The sequence below is a fragment of the Eschscholzia californica genome, unplaced genomic scaffold (assembly GCF_041429995.1).
Source record: "Eschscholzia californica isolate CP2 unplaced genomic scaffold, dmEscCali1.0.p SCAF_61, whole genome shotgun sequence".
NCBI classification, from domain to species: domain Eukaryota; kingdom Viridiplantae; phylum Streptophyta; class Magnoliopsida; order Ranunculales; family Papaveraceae; genus Eschscholzia; species Eschscholzia californica.
The window spans coordinates 75,001-84,170 of record NW_028238485.1 but is presented as its reverse complement, the minus strand read 5'-3'; positions in this window follow the sequence as shown (position 1 = coordinate 84,170).

Below are 9,170 nucleotides of genomic sequence, written 5' to 3'. Positions count from 1 at the left end.
TTTGGAAAACCAATTTAGGTCTTCTGTTGACTTAAATTATCAAGCTTCATGTCTTGACGAGATATGGATTCCACGATGATTTTGGCTTCTAGCCAAAATCTAGAGTCAGTTTCCGTTTCTGCGCAGGTCTTTTATCTCTTCAGAAATAACCTTTATTTTCTGAGTCTTTAAGATTTTATTTTGACCTTTCAGGGCTTTTGAACAACAATTTGGAGTTATCTCAACTACTTTGAGATATTCCTTTAGAGACACTTTCACTCGCTTTGAGAGTTCTCCTGCGAATGACATTCGCTTTTGTGCGGTGGGTTTACAAGATCATATCTTTAACCTTTCCTTTTCCAAGGAGTCGCAGTTTGTTGCTCTTGGTCGAATTTAATCGTTTTGTACAAGTTTCATGATTGTTCTTCATGAAACTCCATGATTTTTCTCATGATCGAATTAAATCGACTTGTACTTTTCTCCCACTTATTCTTGTAATAATTAGTGCTAATTATTAGAAGAATACTATCATGAGCAACAAACACTTTGTTCTCTTGATTGGTTATGGAAGAAGCCCAAATTTCTTTCAAAAAGAAATTGCGTCAGACTTTAGCTAATTTTGTAATGCTTTTACAAGCTTAGCTGTTAGACGGTCTTTGGTAAGTGTGAAAATAGTCGTTTATAAAATATGTCCCAAAATATTCGGAAGACTGGCTTAAACCCATCTTTGATCGAATTATGCATAGCAATGTTCGATTACTCCCACTGAATCCACCATCCCTCAGATGTGTTCCATGGAGCGAGTTGGGAAACGTTTTCTCAACTCCTTTGATGGTTATTTAGTATTTGACTCAAGTTTTTATCACTCCAATCTAATCGTATGACTTAAACTCTCTTGTCAAAATGATTCTTTTACTTCGGTTTGTACTTTGTTTGAACCTTTCAAACATTCCGACTTATACTTTATGATTTGTACGTTTCCATGAAGTTGTCAGAGTACGTATTTGAAGTTTCTCTCGTTAGCTTCTGCAAGTAAACTTATAGGTCTGCATAACACTGTATGAGTCCTGATAGATTACCAGTCTCTATGCCTTTTGAAAAGGGTGACTTTGTCAATTCAGTCCTTAAGACCTAATTGACAATGCTGAAGTTTAATGAGTTTGAATCTCTTGATTTTAGCCATTATCAATGTTAACCTTCAGTTAATTTTACCACTGGTTTAAAACATCATATGTTTCTAGAAGAACAAAATAATCACTATTAAGTTCTAAGCTAGATCAGTGTCTAAAAGAAGACTTTGATCCCTTTCAGCATCCCTAGCATTACTGCTTCTGCTCCCTCTTGGATCGTTACTTCTTTTAGTCAAGTATGTAATTCCCTTAAGCTCCCACTGAGCCGCTCATCTGGTCTTAAATACCTGATGAAGGAATTTTACGATACTTGTTTTTAACTTTGTTAGCAAGGATACGGAACCGGAATTCATAATTCCATTCCTTTTGTCCTCCATGTGCTAAAGGTAGTTTCCTTTTAAATGGTATAGCCATTGTTTTAGAAACATTCACAGTAATGAGGAATACTCTTGATCATGTACTCGGCAACTGCTTTTCTTTGATCAAATGTTTGTCTCACTTGAGTGATCCTTTTGCCCTTTTGAATCTCAAGATCTCTTTCTTAGATTCTTTGTACCAAATCTCAAGAACCTTTCTTAGACTGGATATTCCCGTATGTTCTGCTCAGTTTGTTTGTAACAACCTGAGTGACTCATCTAAGGTCTTTATCAATCTTTGTTCAATCGATATTGAATTGGGTGATAGATGTATTCTGTTGTCTTCCCTTAGGATGACTTTCAGATTGCCTTGGAGGTCTCGTACCTCTCCATTTATGACTTCTGTAGGAATTTCTTCCTTAGTTTGTCTTAATGGTTATGCTAGCATTCATTACTCTTCCAAAGAGAATTTTATACGATTGCTTGCAAATGGCTTTTGACCTTCTCTTGTATGAGTCAACATTGGGATTGGGTATTCTAGTGACCTTCCTTTTGAATCTGAGAACTATTCTCGGATTCATTCTTCCATTCTAGGAAATGGATCAGCACCTCCCTTAGGTGTGATTCAATGTTGAAATCGTTTGTGTCATCTTAAAACTACATAAAGAAATGGCAAAGTTTTAAAACTCGTTATCGTTTTTGAAAAACTTAGTTTTCCCACATTATTCAATAAAAATCGTCCCCGATTGAATAAGTGATTCCAAGACCCCAGTTCTTCGGAGTAAAGCGGACGAAGGCCCTACCCTTTGACTCCGTCGTTCCGGGTGAGTGAACTACTTCACTGATCATACCTTATGACTCTTGGTTGATAGATTTCATTAATGAATGACTAATCTATCCTTTTGCCTCGAGTATCCAAGACTCTCTTGCTGATCTCGTTGAGTAGAACCATTTAGACGTGTAGGCCTCTTCTATAGACCTACCCGCATTGTCCCAAGGTAGAGGAGGTACTCTGCGAAGGCCGACCCACCTTCCTCGAACAAGGGCGCAACGAGTGTCTTAATCTGGATAGGCGATTACTCAAGATTACGTTTTGGGGACTTTTACGCTAGTCTGGCGTTTGTTATAGTGAACTATTTAGCCTAACTAACATCCACGACATAAAGCGTAAATAAGTAAGTAAATGCGCGCGAGAAAGTAAATCAAGCAGACATGGATCCTAGTATGGCCCCTAACCTAGAAGATCTAATCTCCTTTGGTTTTCTTCTTGTTTCGCCTTTTGGTTCATCTTAGATCGCCATCTTTGAACCTCCATTGATTTCTCCCACTCGCCTTTGGATTTCATCCTCGAGTTTCTTCAATGGACTCATAGACCCTAAACTCTAATTACAAGACTCTAACGATTCGCAGATCGTATAAACTTGAAATTAAAATTAATTACAAAGCATGCACCCATCCGTGCTTAAAACAAGAATAAAGAAATAAATCTATGGCCATACTAGTTTCCCGCATTCACATCACATGCAATCATATAATATATCAAGGCTAAGAATTATATATGCATGATTATCTTGGGAGATACTTTTGTTGACATCACATGTCACATTACGGACCTTAAGTCTAAATTCGAAGAATTCAACTAGTGGTGCGTTCCGGTTTTATCTTTTATGATTTCTAAAATCATCTTTAAGAAAAACTCCGTTTCGGGTTTTGAAAGCCCGGGTCAATTTCGGAAAAACATTGGTTCGATTCTTAATGATTTCATAAATCAATTTAAAGAGAAATCCGTTTTGGCCTTCTGGATGGCCCGGATTGATTTTGGAATTATTTGGTTGGAATCGGAAGAAATTTTGGCAAAAACTCCCACTCGAATGATGGTTCCTTTTTGTGGTCCGAAAAGCCTCGAAAAAGCCCGGGACAAGTCCTAGACAAGTCCCGGCCCAAGCCCAGAAAAGGGCTCGGACAAGGTCCGGACATAGCACGGCCCATAGGCCGGCATGTCCTGGCCGAAACCTATCAAGGCCTGGTCTCGTCCTGGCCGGAGCCAGGACGCTAGTCCATGTACCAGACGCGTCCTAGACGTGTCTGGTGCTGGACCGGACCAGCACTAGGTGTCTCGGACTAGTCCGAGACACCCAGAACCTCCCAGACGCGTCTCCAAGACGCGTCTGGTCGAGTGCTCTGGACGCGTCCTAGACGCGTCCAGGAAGCTCCCTCCGCAGCTGCTGGTCGCGTCTCCAAGACGCGTCCCAACAGCTGCTCTGGACGCGTCTTCAAGACGCGTCCAGAAGCTTCTGTCGCAGCTGCTGGTCGCGTCCTAGACGCGTCTCAGCAGCTGCTCTGGATGCGTCCAGAGGACGCATCCAGGAGCTCCCGGTCCGGCCAGGAAGCTTCCTGGCCGGACACTAGGGTTTTCCAAAACCCTAGTTTCCAAAAATTTTTTTTTTTTTTCTTTTGCAACTCTAAGTTGCTATTTTCCAAATTTAAAACTTTTCTTAAAATTTTGAAATCTTTTAGAACACTTCTAAAATTTTTACAAAACTTGTAGAAACTTTTAAAATTTCCAAATTTTGTTTTGAGAGTTTCCCAAAACTCAAAACACTTCTTTTTAGAACACTTCTAAAATTCCAAAAATCTTTGTTTTTCAAAAGTTTCCAAAACTTGAAAACAACTCTTAATCAAACCAATTTTGGATCAAAGTCTAGGTTTTTGAAAACTTTTTCAAAGAACAATTTTGAAATCTATTTGAAAAATTCTTGAATCCCATTCAAAATCAATCAATTTCTTATGTTTAAAACTCTTTTAAACATAACTATCAACTTAATCAAGCATGGATTAGTCCGAAATTCAATCTAATTGAGTTTTAAAACACTTTTAATCATCAATTTGATTCTTAATTTGAAATTCATTGAATCCCATTCAATATTATCAAATTGTGAGTTTAAATAGTTTTAAAACACTTTTAAAATATTTTTATAAACTCAATTTATCAAACTATCAATTATATCTAATATGAACTAGTTCGATTCTTAGCAAAAACTAGTTAATAGCAAGAGGCTCTGACGCCACTGTAGGGTTTTATACCCTTCTACTAGTGTTTATAGCGGAAATATGACATCTAATGTCTACACTAGTATTCCCAGGATCACATGCAAAACTAGTAATTAATCTAATGGAGATAGTGGATTACCTTAATCGCTTTTCCCTCAAACTAGTTGAATTGATTGAAGAAGACCAAGAGCTTCAAGTGTAGCTCCTCTACTTGGGACACGAGCAATCAATTTGATCTCCCACCTTGTTGTATAGCTAGCACACCAATGGTGGTTGGATAATAAGAAGACCTTCTTCTTGCTTGACTAGATAGATAGTTAATGGGAATTAGCTCACTTTCTCCTCTCTACTTGATGTGGTAGAGTAAGAAAGCTTAGAGAGAAATTCCACACCTTATTCTCTGCCCTAAGAGTGTTTATATAGAACCCTAATAAGAATCCACCTCCTTTTAGGTTTCCTAAAACACCCTTTAGAATAAGATTTAGGGAAATAGTCGAAAATAGCAACTATTGGTATTTTCTCAATTCCCTAAGGAGATGACGTCCAAACCCAGCCAAAATTGGCAGATTTAATGTTCATAACATAAGGAAACGTCCCTCCAAAAATCAGCCCAATCCGAGCCCTAAAAGTGCCCGAATCGGCCTAGGCCCAAAAACCCTGCTTTTGGCCTTTTTGTACTATCTTTGCCTAATTCCTTTTTAGGCCTATGAGATATGTTTATGGGACACTCCCATGATTATATCTCACTCCCACTAGTCATATCCTAGATCAATTTGTCACTCTTATGTGTAACCCGTTGTAGGATCCGATCGAAGTTAGCCGCGAATTACTTCGTAATTCGACGATCGTAGTTGGTCTCTAGCTACAACTCTACGATCCCTAAATCAATCGGACTTGATGATCTTCCACATCAATTGTCCTATCCGACAAATTGTTCGCATTGTCACCTTGGTCGAAGGACATCTCCTTCAACTCCTTCACGCATTGGGTACATCATGATATAGAGTCCTTGGAGTGGACAACAGGCTTGGTATGAAGTGTACCAAGATGGCAAGTAGAGTCAGGCTGAGAGCTTGTGGTAAGCTAGTCTGAGTAAGCTTGTTGGATTGGCATCCGAGAGTGGAGCTATGTTGATCCGAGTAATACTTGAGCGTTAGAGTAGGGTATGGCAACAAGGTGTTGAAGGATACTCTCTTATGCTTAAGCCGAAGGTAGCATCGAGTGACTTGTGATGTTGTGAGTTCAAGCTACTTACAGAAGACGGTGGTCAAAGAGTAAGATAGATGGACAGAGTACATCGTTGGGCAAGTTGGTGCTAGATCAAGTTGTGCTTATGTGGTATGGTGCACGATAGGGTTCGGCACGATGTGTTGTAAGCGCATTTGAGTTCCAAAGAGAACGGACTCACTTGAGATGAGACATGGATATGCTAACACAGTTGTGTGAGGTATGTCGCATGAGTGCTATAAGCCGAAACCAACATTGAAGCTTATGGACATATTGGTGTGAAGTCTAGATGACAGATTCACGAGACCAAGTACAGTACTGATGGTAGTTGGAACCGAGTTCAAGCCGTCAAGTAATATGAGGGTCGTTGTATCTGAAGTAGATCGGCCCATGTTTGAGTTATGCATTGGAGGTAAGTTGGAACCGAGTTCAAGCCTACAGTGTGCAATGAGTACGTGGTGACTGAGAAGAGATCAGCTCACGTTATGGGATTTCAGGATGGTGTGTCGTGGTGACATTAAGCATCGTTCAAGTCTGGAGATAGTTGGGACTAAGTTCATATCGTCAGATACATATGACAACGTCGAGTTTGCAGTTGAGTTGTAAGCCGTATGGTGCTGCATGAGATGTGTTGGAACTTATGCGGTGGTACGTTCGGATGTGTTCAAGAGGGACACGAGCCTACCAAGATGCTCGGGTTAAGGAGCATCGCCAAAGATTAAATGGCAAGTGTGTGTCTAGATGTAGTCAGAGAGGACGTTCCCAAGAGTATGCCAATGGTGGATGGTTTGGTACCATGTAGTTCTCGCGGAGAGAAAGATACCGTACTCGTTTAGTGGACATCGAAGGCAACACGACAATTTCCCGAGGAAGGGATGGCACGGATGATGCCGAGCGCACGAGGCGCAAGCGCGGAGGCGCACAAGCAGAGGCTTGTTTGAGATGTGCACAGAGGTGCAGGTGCAGAGGCACAATCGAGGCAAGGGTCGTCGAGAGAGGGGCGGCATTGCGAAGAGTTCAAGTGGTATACACTCAAGGGTACAAGTAGTGATGCTTAGGTACCAGAGTGCACTTGATGTTGAGAAGCCGGAGGGCGTAATGAGGGTCTCAATGAACAAGCAAACCAAGGAGTCAGAACGTGGAGTACATGGGTACGTTGGGTCTGATCCAGAGGTGAGTGACATTGAAGACGAGTTGCTTTGCGATGGCAACATTGCGAGCACATGGCAAGACGCAGTGGCGTCGAGATGCTAACTCGTGGTGAAGCCGAGGAGGTGAGGTACCTGAGTTCAAGGAGCGGCGGAGGCTGCATGAGAGAAGCGACATTGAGCATGGATGAATGGTAGAGAAGTCCATTATCCTAACGCATCGGAGGATGCATTGCAGAAGATTGAGTTAACCCGGAGGGGGAACCTGCGCGACGAGACTGCGTAGTTGAGTTCACACGGAGGTGTGGTATGCCGAAGACATGAAGGTGCAGTGGTAGCATCGGAGTTGAGGCAGAAGATTGAAGTGGTACTCCAAACTTAGTCGACGAGGACGTCGACATTACAAGTGGGGGAGTATGTCACGTGCATATTGTTGAGCATGCATATGACGTGACGAGTGCTAGGAGCACGTACGAGCATATAGGCCGTAGGGCCGAATACGAGGTCGAGATAGGGCAAGAGTGCCAAGCAAGCTTCCTTAGGCCATGCACGGGACGCCCGTGGCATTCAAGACTTTGTCAAGGATACGAAGGGTCATTTGGACGAGAGTATGCCTGGTTAAAAGGATTGATGTTTCCTTGTGGAAATAGGCAAAACAAGAAGTTTGCACCTGAGGAGGGGGTGGTCTCCCTTCCTCATATGCATCCAGCATATGTCAAGACCTCGTGGATGGGAGCTCGCCCATCCTTAGCATGGTATGCACGAAAGTGAGCATCCTCGTGGCGCAACCCATGAGGCCGGCCTAGCGTATGCGAGAGAAGCATATTGCACGGGTTCCCTTGTCATAGGAAATGGCTCGGGACAGTACCTGGAGATAGGTTACTGCGGGTTCCTTTGGAAAAGGTGTTGCATGTTCTCATGCCATGGCGAGGCGTGCGTCGTGCTAGCATATTCCATAAGGAGGATTGAGCTATTCAAGGGGCCAAGCCTTGATGTGCTATGTTGGGCATGTGGTAGCTTATTAAAGATGGATGCTCCTATGCCCAATGTCCGGATGGTAAGCCGAGATGATAAGGTGCCGGATGCTTGAGACTAGATGGCAAGATCCGCATATGCGGCTTGGTGTGCTCCGCACATATGTTGGTATCCTTTATAGTGGGCGAGAGTCTATGACTCAAGGAAGCGTTATACGGGACGGCTCGAGCTATGCTCGTAGGTTGGGACACGTTGGTGTCATGCCGCATTATTGGTTGGGAACCAAGATGACTTGATAGTCGAGATGCTCCGAATATGTTCGGGAAGGCTGGCTATGCGTTAGGAGGGAATGCATAGCGCCGCACGGTACGTTAGGATTTGATATTCCGCACTATCGACCCGTGTCTTTGAGCATAATATGCCGGGTCGACCTAACGTGATAAAAAGGCCGTGACACTGGGACGCCCGAGACTTGGCTCGGGACGGCCTGGGACGCGCTCGGCACAGCTCGGCACAGGCCGGGACGCCCGAGCCGAGCTTCGGGTCGCACGAAATCTCTTCGTATTCCGACATATTAGAAGCTTCCCATCATGTAGTAGGCCGAGCTTTGCCCTTTGGATGCCCTATGGTGCTTGGCGAGCACTAGGGAACGTGCCAGCACAAGTGCTGTGCACGCTCTGGGGAAGGAGCTCAACCCTCCCCCTTATAGTGCAAAGTTATTGTTTTTCCTATTTTCACAAGGAAACATCAATTTTTTAACCAAGCATACTGGGCCTTTACTCCTTCGTTACTCGTCGGAATCCAGCAAACTTATACTCGTTGGAAAGGTCTTTTCGCAAGGATTTTTTTGATATATTATAATAGCGATTCCGATAAATATTTATTTTTCTATGAATTTTTAAGTGAATAAACACCGGAAAATTCATAAAAAATAGAAAAAAAAATATTTTCTTCCGTTTCTTTTCTCCAATAATTCATAAATAATACCTCAATAGTATTAATGAAGAGAGAGTCGAAATGGCCCGGGTGGATTTCGAAATGTCCCACGACCCCATAGAATGCACGGGCCAGCCGAGCCAAAAGAATGGGACGCGCACGGGACAGCATTGGTCAGGCTCGGGACGGCACGGGACAGCACGGGACGCGCATGGGACGGCACGGGACGCGAATGGGACGGCCTTGCTAAGGCTCGGGACGGCATGGGACAGCACGGGACGCGAATGGGACGGCCTTGCTAAGGCTCGGGACGGCATGGGACAGCTCGGGACGCGCATGGGACGGCCTTGGTGAGGCTCGGGACGGCC